Below are 14,154 nucleotides of genomic sequence, written 5' to 3' on the forward strand. Positions count from 1 at the left end.
TCTCCTCCAGGTCAAACAGAAGTAGTAGTATTCAACCACTCTAGTTCTGATATGGCAAACTGGATAAACTCTTATCTTAGTAGCTTTTAAACCCCATGGAAAGATGCAATGCAAACACAAAACCCAGCGTCATATTCCAAAATAATCGTTTGAAAAGGTTCACTACAACCTTCTGGCTAAACTGGCACTTTTCTACAAACATTTAAAACAATGAGACTAAAATCCAACTCAAGAAGTGATTTAATAGCTGCAGGAGCTAACAAAAGAAGGTGGGAGAAGAAAGGAAGAGTAGGAGAAGACATTGCTGTAAGATTATGAAGTTGTTTCGTAAGTTTTCTAGAACACGTTTTAAAAGCCAAGACATTTTCAGTGGTCAGCATAAACACTGACAGAAATCACTGGATGTTCAACCTGGGAACATGAGTCCTCAAAGTCCAACCCTCTTCATTTAATGCACTGATTCGCAACTCAAATGTGGCCGCACATTAGAATTGCCAATAATTTTAAAAACGAGTGACTACTTTCCATCAGTTGAGGTGAAGCAGCCTGTGGAGGTGGGGCCCTGGCACCTGCAGTTTTCAGAAGCACCTGACAGCTCTCAGCTCTCTTACCACCTGTCCTCTGTCATGTCCCGAGGTAAGGAATGCACTCCTCTCCCTGCCCGCTACACCATCACACCCAAAATCCATGGGATTATTAAGACCCTAGGCAAGCTGTGAACAGCAATAAAGCAGCCCAACTGCACAGATCCAGACCCTGCTCACAGCACAGATGAACAAACTAGTGAAGACAAAAGCACAAGACTCGCCACACAGATATCTGACAAGCTATTTATACCATTTAAGGGCAAATCAAATTTGATTTGCAAATAAATTCACTGTATTTCAGAGGTCTCAGATTATTAAACACATAAGAGCAAATGCCTTATAAGAAATGCTACTCTATAATCTTGATTAAAGTTTACTTCAAAATAATCTCTCCAAGATTACGAAACATTCACAAATATAATGAACTAGCAGTTAACCATAGCAATCACCCGGTATTAGTTATGTATGCTACATAATCTTTGAAAAGGGACACTGCGGTCTCTTTTCTACAAGGCAGGGGAACTAAAAACGTATAAATGTGCTATAAGAAACCATTAAACAGAGCGCTGGTTCCTTCTCCAGGACACATGCCATAATTACTTTCTATAAATGATGCCCTTTTGAAATTTTTTCACTGAGATCTTCAATAAAGGAGTATTTGGTCACATAGTGTGCATTTATAAACAAAACAGTGAAACCAGCTAGAGCACTGGGCACCAATACCGTTTTGCTTCTACCTAAAATCACCCAGGACCAAACATATTAAACTTGTTAGGTGGGACACACAGGCCCACCCAACCCACAGTTCATGAACCCACAGTTCCCGGACCACGTCCCCTGCAATGGAAGCAAGGAGTCTTAACCACCGGACTGCTAGGGAAGTCCCCAGACTCCCTTTTAAACTCAGCAGCAGAATGTACTCTTTAGCCATCTTTTATTTTCAATAACAAGCTTAATACACATCCATATAAAAGAAAAATACAAAAACATATAAAGTTAAAGTTGCCTATAATCCCAAGCCCAGAAATAGCACAGTTAGCGGGTTTTTTTCTTACCTATGGTTGCTTGTGTATACTAAATGGTCATTTCCTTTACTTAAAAAAAAAAGAAGGATCACAGTGTTCTGCATTTATCATCATGGGCGTAGTGTCAACCCATTCTAGAACCATCTCATTCCTTTCCGATCACAGCATCAATTTCATTCACTGCAAACACTGTACACAATGGAAATACCAAAAAAAAAAAATTTTTTTTTTTTTACCTATTCAGGATCCAATTCCAATTAACCTCATGCTAGCTGTCATGAACTCTGCTCCATCAGAAGCCATTCTGGCAAACGTGTGAGGAGCATCCCAAACTTTGCATACACCGCTTTGACTCCCCCTAGCCACGTTTAGAGCATGAAGTGTTTGTGTGCATATGGGAAGGAGGGGGGGAGGTAAGTAAGAGAGACGAGAGTGAACCCAGTATTGCTTTTTAGACCACAGAGAAACATTCCATGCGGAGGGAGATGGGGAGGAGAGGGCATGTGGGAGCAGAAACAGAATAAACTTTAAAAAGATAGAAAAAGTCGGCCCTAACTCCTGCCCCAGCTGAAGCCATGAATCTACTACACTGACAGTTCCTACAGGGAATTCTGGAGCTGAAATGCCAAAATAAGCTCCAAACTCTGCCACTTCATGCGCAAGTTTGAGCAAGACACCCAGCTTCTTAGAAGCTCAGCATCCTCTTATATCACAATTGGATATTACCAGCTACCCTTTTAGGTTGTTTTGAGGAGAAAATTAAACAATGTGAAAGTTGTTAGTGTACAGCCTAGCACATATTAGCTTCCAAAAAATGCCAACTGTGACCTTCACATTTGCCGAGTAAGAAAAGGTCAACTCTCCATTATTAAAGTAACAGTACCTAAAGGCAATGAGCTTGCTATTATTCCAACTGCTTTTCAGTACAGAACTGGTAATAAGTGACAAAAATTTATTCCATATCAGCCAGCCGCAGATAATGCCAATCACATTTTTAATGTAACCAAATTTCCAAACATCCTGTAGGCAACAGAACTCTCTCCCAGCTCACCCCACCCCCAACTTCCCAGCAATCCCCAAAATATAAGAGTAGCAAAGCTCTGATTAAAATGGAGCTGGGGAAGGAGGACATTCCCTTCTCCTTCCTCCTGCCAGCCCTGAGGTGTCACAAGGCCCACAGGAACAGAGAGTGAAAACCACTACCTTACAAAACTACACAGGTCTGTGAGTGGCAAACAGTTTCTGTGGCACTTTCAGGACAGCCCTACAAACTTCAGAGCATAAAACACCTAAATGCTTGAACGTCAGCTCTAAGACAGCAAAATTATTGTCTATTTTGCTCACTGATACAGCCCAAAGTACCTAGGACAGTGCCTGGCATACAGCAAGTATTCAGTAAGTTTGCTCAATGTATGAATGACTGCAATTGAAAATGAAAGTTTAGTGATTTCAAGGTTTTTAAGTGATAAGAGATATCTCAAGTAGACCTTAGAAGAGAAACCATGATAAATCTGTGGAATCTCCAGCACAATGCCTGTGCATAGTATACATGCAACAAATATTTGCAGAAGGAACAAATGCTGTAAAAATAGCAAACCAGAAACACTGAGACTAAATCTTTTCGGATTATAAGATTTTTCTAGACAGCTGGAGGCTGCCCCTTTAAGCACCTAAGCTATTTTTATTTTAACCATCTTTGGATGGGAATCATTTAGCGTATTTTTTCAAAGCCTACAGAGAATGTACTTTAACGCTTTTTTTTTGTAGTGAGCGTACATTACAATGACCACAAGAGCTACCAAGGCTGTGCAAAGCTCCGTGCTGCCAGGGGTTAAGGCAACAGGCCAGGGTGTATGGGAATGAGAGATGGTATCTCAGCTTTTAATTACATACCCCACATTCCTACCAGTCCTCCCAAAGTAAATGTTGGTATGCTCTCTCAAATGCACCCCAGGGACCAAAGCAGAGGCTCCTAAACTCGCTGTGCCACAGACCCCCTCTGACAAACTCCTACGGACCCTTCTCAGAGTAATATTTTTAAATGCCATAGGCATTTACACAAAGCAATACAAAAGAATTATACCAAGAGGGAATTATCCAAATACTCACGATAAGGCATTATGTGCTTATCACCAAACTTAACAAGGTCTAGCGGCAAATCGTGTATCTACCATAATTCAAAGTAATGATGAGCATATACAGTATTTCTGAGAGATGGGCAGCAACTATAATGCAACATGAAAACACGTGATTTTATTGATGTTACTATCACAGGAGTTCCTAACGCTACGGGGAGGGTGATGACTCATAACTGAAGACGTTAAACTGCAGTTAAAGGTTAGTGGAAATAAAGGTGAATTTTTTTCCCCATCCAAGTTCAGGGACCCCCACTCCCAACTTCCATCCTCAGATTCCAGGTTAAGGATTCTTAGACTTAAGGAAGTGGGGGTGTCGGGGGGCAGGTGCAGCGGAGGGACCAGCTACAATTAACTCAAAGATAAGATCACCACCACCGCCAGCCATCTCTTGCAGGACCACGGTGTGTATATACCGCATAGATGAATAATAAAACAAAGCCATCCCACCACCCCAATGCACACATAAATCTAGCTGAAAATGGGAAAACTAGACCAGAAGCTTTAGCCATCAAAGTCTACAAAGGGAAATTACAATGTTATGATGCAGCCCATAAGGGAAGCAAAATCTAAGTGGGTTAAAACTCAAATGTCCATTACTTAGAGTTACGGAATTAATTTCTATGTAATGTAAATTCTTCATCAATATAAAAACATTACAACTCTTTTCACATAAGTACTCAATTTCAGTCTGATGTGATGTATTGCCTAGCTAGTCCTTGATTATGACAATTTAGTCTAATATACAAACAAATGAAAATAATTTTCAACTGTCAACTTTACGTTATCCCTGCCAATGGGAGGGTAGGAAAATATGACAAAATAAATACCTTTGAATCCCCATTTCAAGAAACTGAAGAAACTGTCATTTAGGCTGCAGCTCACATTTGACAACTGCAGGCAAGCAGCGGAGACTTTACTCTAGAATGTTCTTCCATCGACTCTCCACTACCATCTGCTGATTCTTCCAGACACAGTTCAAGCACCTCCACGCCCACGGGCCCCGGCCCGCTGTGGTAATACAGGTCACAGCACTGACATCTGGGGCTGGGAATGGGGTGTCGTTTGATTCATTTCTGTGGACCCTGCAGGTTTGTGTCAGTGTTTACTGAACACACACACTTTAATGTGAGAGGCAAGTGAACGGCACTTTTCTGTTTCTCTACCTTAAAGTGTAAAGTAAATAATGTAATCTAATTAACCTTAATTTAAATATGTTTATTTGAAAATACACCAAAGTCAGGCAGGAAAACTGCATAGGTTAAAATGAAAGAAACAAAAAATAAAATGACTATTTTCATGAACCTTACCTAATATCAGGTAGAGAAAGCGTGACACCAATATTCTATACAATCATACGCACACTGTCCGGGGAAAAGCTGAACTTCTGAGACCTTCATCGAATCAAGTAGTTTAAGTTAATATCATATCTCGGGCACTAACCCCCCACTCATGGAAGCCAACTGCGTGCCAGACACCGTGCTTCACATAGATGACCTCGCTGAATGCTCACACCAACCCTCCGAGGAAAACCACGCTATTTCCATGTTACAGAAACACAGACTCTTCCGGATCAGTGCTGGGCACTGGGGCTGTCGATGAACGTGACCATCTCAGTGGGGCAGAAACACAGCACTTTTTAGAAAACCAGGCACTGGAGGCCACGGGAGCGGCACGGGCCTCGGGTCATCAGTGAAGGGAGGAGAGGGCAGGACAGGAGGAGAGGAGCCCCGGGCTGAGTCTTCATGGAGTCGAGGCTGGTCAGGAGAGGCAAGGAGGGCGCTCCCCTCGCCTAGCACATGGCGGGAGGCTGACACAGGTGAGGCTGGGCCAGCAGAGTGTCCAACAGATCCCACGGCTGCTGTGGAGAGAATGCGTGTGATGGACAAAACAGCAGGAGGAGAGTGCCAGGCAGGAGGCTGCTGCAGCAGGAATGGCTTAGTCCCCTGCCCTCACCCCGCTGAGAAGCTCAGCCCCGGAACCAAGGGCCTTGTCACCCCAGTGCCTGGCCCTTTTCCTCACATCAGACCGAATAAACGAATCCACGTGTGAACAAAGGAGCATCTGAGAGGAAGAAACGACCGTCCTCCAGCTAGGGCTGTGGCAGTACAAATGGAGAGAAGACGATGAGGCAAAGCACAATTCCGAAGGTCAAACAGGCAAGAATTAGTAATTCACTGGATGTGAGTGAGAGATGACTGGTTGGATGGGAGAACCACCCACTGAGACCAAAAAAAAAAATCCAGAAATCTGAATACAAATTACAATTCCCTATTCATGCATATGAGTTCTCTCTCTTTTCAAGGTCATTTTATTCCTGAAGGAAGCATGGAAGTTGTGTAAGTAGCGTGTGCTGCAGCCCAGAGAACAAGTGCCCACCCCGTGCACCCACTCCATTCTGGCATTCTGGGCCAAAACTCTGACAGGTTTTTTTAAGAGTATGTATGTGTGAAGAGCTGCTATCTCTTCTACTTATTTTCAGCAAAAGAGATGCAATTTTAAACAGTGCTTATCAATAACGATCTGGAAGGGACCGCCCATGGTTATCTCTGGGTAGCAGAAATTCAGTCGTTTCTTATTTTTGCTTATCAACATGTTATTTTTCTGTATTTACATACATTGCTTTTGCAATCTCACAAAAAGGTTAATTTTAAAAGAGTACATTTTTCTTAAACTTTAAGAAATGTTAGAGGTTACTGTCTAATTTTATTAGATAAAGACTTCCAGGGACAAAATTATTTGGAGGAAAAAAATCTTCATTCTAAACATATGATAAATGATTTTCAATGTAGAATTTCAGCATACATTTCTAAGTGCCCCCAAATGCTTCACTACATAACACACAAAATTTAAGTCATGGGACACCATCTGAAAAATAAACTTCCATATCCACAGAAACTAAAAACTTTAGACGACAGTCTAAAAGCGATATTCAAAAGACTGCCCTTTTATATGCATAGGTAATTACTTAAGACAAAAATTTGTAGCTTAAATAAAAATTGTGATAATAGTAAGAACTGGCCTGTTTTATGAAGCTGACAGTTCAAACTTGAGTTTAGATAAACCATTAGCCCTCTTAGATAAATACTCTTGCTACTTCCTAGGACTTGCAGTAAAATCAATCTAATTCAAATTATAACATTTGTGGACAGAGTATAGAACCACCTTGACAACATCAATATTAATTTTTATAAACACAAAATAATTTATAGCATAGGGCTACCCTCTGCATATACGGTGCCTTTGTTCAAATTACTGAAAGCCAAAAACCCCTGTCCTCCCCAGCCTCACAAACAAAAAGACTGGTATGCCAAGTGTGGGCTGGATCTCAGCCCCTGCTTGCCCTGTCGGCTGGATGCTTTTGTGCAGTATGCAACCTGCACAAACTTACCTGGCAGCCCATTCACAGCCCTGTCACCCACATCTGTGAGATCCATAGTAGTTTCCAGGAGCATGTTAGAAATTTAAACTTACTAATGCATGACTGCCAGACTTAACTGCCAGAAGGGGTTCTGGTATGGCTTATAAATATTACTTATAAACCATATTATTTACAGTTTTAAAATACTGCACCACACTAGCTTTTACAGCATTAACTGCATTCTTGAATAAAACCTATCATATATGTTCAAGAATCCCAAATTTCATTCAGATGAGTGGTAGAAACAGGTCTTTACTCTCATATCATCTCAGTCCATTTTTGGAAATAAACTGTACTCACCAAGTGGCCATCCCCTTTCTTTCATCTTGATCAACAGGCACATCAGAACTCTGGCCAGTAAAGGATACTTGTTAGAACTGGCCTGATCTATTTTCCACCTAACATATTTTATACTTTATGTTTACCAAGTATGACAGTAACAATACTATTTGCTGGTCCTTGACTTTCTCAGAAGTTACGTTAGATAACTTCAATAAATGTTTAAAAAACTCAGACTGTATCCTAGCACAAGATACCTCAAAAGCAGAATTAAGTGGCAAATACTTTCTTCCTGAATTTAGAGATGAAGGAAATCAATCAAAAAGAAAGAACACAAAACAAAAATGAAACAGTGTAAAGTTGCACAGAGAATGAAGCTGTCCAAGTATCAACTCCTAAGGGTGCCCAGCCCTCAGCTAACGGTTGTCCTCCTCCCTGACCCGCCTACACTCCTGGTGTGTGAGAATGAAAATCCAATCTTGTCCAAGCACCCAACCATCCCTCCACTGGCAGTTTCTCCAAGACCAGGGACTCATGTGTCACACTGAAAGGAATGAACTGCAGTACTCTTTAAATCACTTCCAGTTCCAAAATCCTACTATGCTATACAAATAAATTGGCTAATAGAATGAAAATACCAAAAAAACACAAAAAAATCCCAACATCAGGAACATGGTGATATGTATAAAATATTATAAACTCTCAGCTGGGAAGGTACCCACAGGGTAGACCCAGCATGCCAAAGTTCATGTGAAAAAGATTTACAGATTTTAGTTGACTGTAAGCCCAGGATAAGCCAACAGAACAGCCTGAATATCAAAAGAATGAAAAAGGAAAGAAAAGCCTATGGCAGTAGGAGAAATGTCATCCTCACGTTAAAGGGGTCACAGCCCCACTGTCCTCCCTGCCCATCATGCCACACAGCAAGTTTCATTTTCGGTTTCAGAAGACTTTAAAAGCAGAGGCAATAAGAGTCGCAAGGTGGCTGCAAATCCACGAACGGAGGCTGGAGGACGGAGCTATGGGCTTGCAGCTCGGGCAGGGAAGACGGAAACTCACCACTGCCTTTGCAAGTCTGTCGCAGGGAAAAGGCACAGCCTCGCACGCGCGCGCTCTCTCTCTCTCTCTCTCCCTCTCTGTCTCTCACGGGAAGGAAAGAAGGTGAGACACAAGTGAGAGAGAGTTCTGCTCAGAATACAACAATCTGTCTTTCCGTTTGAGCTGTGTAGAAGGGCAGGGACGTCCTGGGGACGCTGAGCCTCCTGGGGGGTGGGGGAGCACGGCCAGGCGGCTCAGACCTCCAAGCCCCCGAGTCTAGGGCCCTCCAACAGACAGGCATCGCGACCTGCCCCCTCCAAGCGCCCCGGAGCGGCACCTCCCAACCGGCAGTCTGACAGCGCGGCTCCTCCCCCCCCCCCACCACCACCACTCCCCCAGGCTCCTCGACTGACTTCATCTTCATGAGACCAGATATTTTACAATCAGGAACATTCCTAGAGAACCAACACCGAAACCAAGGCTGACAAGAGATAAAAGCTCGCTTGCGCCGGCCAAGAGCTGCTTGGGAACGTGTCCAAGGCTTTGTCGTTTCTCCCATGCCAAGGGGACGGCTCACGGGCACCGAGAAGCCTCTGTGCCTCGCTAAAACTCAACTCTGATCTCTACATTCCACCTACCAAGCAGGAACTGCAGTCTCTGAATCCAAAAGACATTTTCAAAAGTGGGACTTCATCTTGGTTTACAAGGGTAAGAGGAAAAAAATAAAATAAAGATAAGCCCTAAGGGGAGGGAAGGGATAAGGAAATCTTGTTAGTGTAATTCTCTCCTTTAGACTGTATTAGTAAAATGCACCTCCATTTCACAGGCATCTCAGGGAAGACTCTTCATAGGGTTCTGCTTTTCTCTCTACTCTATCTCCAGGGACCTCACCCACTCCCCAAGGCCGACAAAGATAATTTAGTGTACATCTTAAGTCTGAATTCATTCCTAAACTTGACTCAAATTTCTAATCACCTCTCTAAGAATCACCCAGACTTTGGACACCTTGACCTTAAAACATCCAAATCAAGCTCATCCTCTTTGCCCTAAAACAGGTCTCTCTCATTTCCTTGTTTCCCAAATGCCTTCCAGGCAAGTAGTTTGAAAGCCTGGAAAGTGCCTTCTAATCTTCTCTCTTTCTCCATTTTTCAATAAGCCATCAAGGTACAGTCTCTCACTAGGAGCCCAAAACCTCAAGCACTGGTCTAGGCCCACACTTAACTCAGACGACAGCAAGACCCCCAGTCCTGCCTCTGGCTTCTCCCGATACATAAACCCACCCACCCACTCTCCACTGGCAGCCTCGTCTTCCAGAAGCCCAGCTTGGATCTCATCAGCCTACCACTCAACAAACTTTCTAGGGCTCCAATCACTACCAAAATACCAACCTCCCAGCCTGACCTGCAGAGCCCTCCATGCAGGTGCTCCAACCACCTCTTCCCTGTGAACTCCCTAATTCACCATCTTTGGCAGGGAGGGAGGTCCACTCGGCTCCACTCACACACATTCTGGGCTTCTCATTTGGATGTCCGCCTCCATGCCTTTGCTCATACTGCTTCTTCCCTTCAAACGTTCCTGCTCACTCCCTGGATGGGACTCTCAAACCTCTCATTTAATCTGTTCGTCTTCTCAGGAAACAAAGCCTCAGAGGCCTGGGACGACAGGCCTCCAGTCATAGGCCGGGCGAGACAGAGCCAGACCTCCCCCCTTCAGGGCTCTTTTTCTAGACCACACCAGGTCCCCGTGATTTGCTTTTAACAGGGATGAAAGAGAGACTTCGGCTTGAAATGTCCTTATTAGACTAAAACCTCTAAGCCCACCAAATTAAAAAAAAAAAAAAAAGAGCACAGTGCCCACATTTCTAGTGACTTAGACTCACAAGCCCCACTGGTTACACTTCCCAGTTTAACCGCTAATACTGTGCGGATGTGAAGGACTCTGTTGCCCAGCCTGGGGTCGGCCCCAGGGGCTTGAGAGCAGACTCGCCCTCTCCCCCAGAGAGGGGAGCCGGCTGCGCTCTACTGCCTGTTTATTCAATCAAGATTAAAGCAAAAAACTGTTAGATCTACAGAGCCCCGAAAAGCTGCAGAGAGAGGCGCTCCAGGACACTACAGGCTTTTCGTAACACCTACGTCCAAACCACATCTCTGGGGCTCCTTTTGAGAAGGACAACATTTAAGCTAACAGTGTACAGTCGGTTCTGACTATGCCTGCTGATTAAAGTCAACAGGGAGACGGTCAAGTGGGACTTACTGCATTTGGGAAACGATTACCTCCGTGGACCAGAAGACTACTCAGAGGCTGAGCGCCCCCCCAGCCCACTGGGCTCTGCAGCTTCTGTGTAAGGACCACTGCACACACCCACCTGCCCCTCCCAGAGGCAGGAATTGTGTCTTTCTCATCTGTGTCCCAAGTGTCTGGCACAGAGAAGATGCACGATCGATGTGTGGTGACTGACACTGAACTTGAAAGAGAAGCTGTATATCTTGGCCGAAAATATCTGGAAATACCACAGGATTCCCCTAAGTAGTGTGGTAACCGCAAAATAATTAAAACAGTATCGTGTGCTCTGGTGGTCTAGCTCATTGAGCTCTTCCTCTGGGGGAAAAGATCCAGAGATTACAATCTCAACTAGTTTAAACACTACAGAATTTATAAAAATCAAACCCTGGTACTATGTTCTTTCAGCTACCCTAAAATTGGGTGATACTGCCTTGACTGAAACTCCACTGTACTCTAAATTCATACATTTTCAAATGTGGGAAGAGAATCCCTTCCATTCACCTAGAAACAGTCATATGACTATCTTGGGAACTAAAAGAGGGTTCTGACCATACCAAAAGCACTAGCAAACTTCATGCTCATTATACAATTAATTTGGTAATAATCAAAACACAAGGGGCCACAAACTCATTACTCATAAGCAGGTTTATGGTTTGTGTTTCTGAAGTCACATTTTACAATTAAAGCTCTAATATTTTAAGTTTGGAAACTTACATGTGTAAGAAAACAAAAAGCCTGACACAATAGAGACCACCACAATAGCATGTGTAAATGTCTCTAAGCAAATACTGTCTCAAAGATCTTAGGATTTATTTTCACCTAATGACTGATTTCCTCTGGGTCCACCCTGTGAAAAGAACTTCCGCAAAATACTCATTTGGCTGAGTCTCTGCCTTAGGCGGGCCTACAATTATGAACTCTGCTAAACAAATAAACTTCCTTCCTATTTTTAAAGTTTTCCAAAATTGGAGAATCTACATCTTTGGTTGGCACACTATTTCCTGGACTTCAACAGCCCTGGCAGTGAAGAAATTCTTCACAGTATTTTGAGAGATGAAAAGTACTTCAGAAACAGTGCAGCAGCTGCTCCCTACCTCTATTTTAGGGAATGGGAAATCAAGGCAGAGTTGTGACCCTGGGTGCGGTCACACAGGCGGCTGGTGGCAGAGGCCTGTGTAATTCTCTCTGCCCCTCTATCCCCTTATCGGATCTAAATGACTTGTGGTCTGACGAAAGCATTTTGCTCTTGTTCTGTACTCGTGAACCAGGGCTTATGTTTAATTCATGAAGAATGTGATAAAACAACAGGAAAAAGTCTCAGTATCATGCTGAGTACCAAGTGATGCAAAGAGCTGCAAAGCGCTCTGGACTAAGAGTCAGAACACCTTGTTTTAATCTCAGCTGTGACTTTGGGGAAACCACCTCACCTCTGGAGGACCCAATGTTACCATCTTTCAAAAGAGGGAACAGAACTAATAATCAACTGTAAAGGTCATCTCCACCCCCTAAATGCAATGAAGAAGATGACGGTGATGGCTCACTCTTATTAAGTGTTTAATCTAAGCCAGACATTGTTCTAAGTATGTTATGTGGATAAATCCTCAACAGCCTGGAAGATGGCTCTTATCCCCAATTTTAAGGATGAACACATTCATGCACAAACAGAAGGGACGTGTCCAAGGTGGCACCTCCACTGGGAACAGATGGAGAGGGGATCTGTCCTAGGCCACTGGCTCCAGGAGCCCTCTCTTCCGTATCAAAGGTGGACAGTCTAAGATGACCGCCCTGACTTGCAGTAACAGAGACATTCCAAACTGAGAACAATCATCGTGATCCTTCAACATGATGTTCTATGAGACCAAAGGCCCAGGGAAGTGTAACCTGAAGTATAAGTCAAGAAATTTAATGGAAACATACGGCTACATCCACCCCATTGCCTAGACGAGCTCACCCTAAAGAGTGCTTGACAGTTTACATTCACTCACCTCATCTCATGTGACACCCAAACAGGACTACGTGGTGGGCAGCAGGGCAAAGATCACCACTCCCATGGCATCGAGCCAAGGCTAAACAGCAACACAGGCAAACCTGGGCCTCCGACCCATGCCTTTAACTTCCCGTCTGGTGTCCTGTCGCAGGCTGGAGGAGACGCCACTGTGGCAGGACGCTCTGGAATCATTCCTAACATAAAGAGCACTTTCCAGAGAAGCTGAATAACTACAAAGCATGGCTCCATGGTGCTTGGAAAAGAACATCAGATAATAAGTGATATTTCTCTAAAGCTCAAAACTCAAGTCAACAAGAAAATTGAAAACTCAGCCTTACGGTCACCTCAAAACTGACCTCTTTCGGTCTTTCATTTAATTGCCCTAACATTCCCCAATTTTGACCCATCTTCAATTTTCTATTGGTGATTTTCCTCTTATTTCCTGTTTTCTTCCCTCCCTAACCAAGAACACCATGAAATTCGGGCATTCAAAAAATATGAGCTCCTTCTTGAATAGCTTCAATCTTATACACCTATTTTTAAAGGCAGCCAATTTGAATGTTTTTTACCTCTCACCAATGGGAGAAAAAAAAGTTCAGTCTTTCAGTGGGAAAGAATATTTTTCTAAGTTCTGACCACCCTTGTTTCGTATCCTGAACATGTGCTGTAATCCATTTATTACAGAGTAGCATAGGTACAACAGATAAAACATGAATTCAGAACCAGACAGTTCAAGCTTTAATCTTAGTGGCTATGACAAGTTGCCTAACTTCTGTGAACTTCAGTTTCTTCATACATCTTTCCCAAAAAAGGAGGAAAGGAATAATACCACTACTTCCAGGATTACTTGGAAGCTGACTACTCCCAAAACAATGGCTGGCACATATTAACTGCTCAAAAATGTAATCATCTCTTCCTTTCCCCGGTTGCATTAACACTATAAATCCGCTCTGCAAGTGACATTTCTCTGAGAAAACTCACTCTCCCTTACTGGAGGAGAAGAGATACGGTATACACACCTGCTTCATGTCCCACAGGACGCCCTCCTGGGAACAGGAGCCCAGTACTGGGGGAGCTATGTCACCACACTGGACTTTGGCAACTTCCACTCTCTTGAAATACTCAGGCCCTGGTTTCTTCCTACACACAGTTCACACAGCTGGTCAGGCCTCCCAGGCTCTTGAGCATTTACGACAATGACACCCTTCATGTGTCACGTCAGAGAATCTCCATCCACCCCAAAAGACTACTCACTTCATGCTTCTTTTCTTTGCCTTTTTCCTTGCAGGCCCCTTGACCTACTCTGAAATGCATATGCATAAAGTCAGGTGACTAAATAAAATATTCTTAACTACAACCTATTGATAGACATGCATACTTTTGATTTTAGAAAAATAAT

The 14,154-nt window shown here is 43.4% G+C and overlaps 1 protein-coding gene across 9 annotated transcripts in view; it reads right to left on the reverse strand.

The window, feature by feature from the left end:
- Nucleotides 1-14,154, reverse strand: part of TBC1D1 (TBC1 domain family member 1) — a 216,874-nt gene that overhangs the window by 112,297 nt on the left and 90,423 nt on the right. The gene's annotated exons all lie outside the window — the stretch shown is intronic.

This window comes from Balaenoptera physalus, assembly GCF_965194825.1.
Source record: "Balaenoptera physalus genome assembly, chromosome: 5".
Lineage (NCBI taxonomy): Eukaryota > Metazoa > Chordata > Mammalia > Artiodactyla > Balaenopteridae > Balaenoptera > Balaenoptera physalus.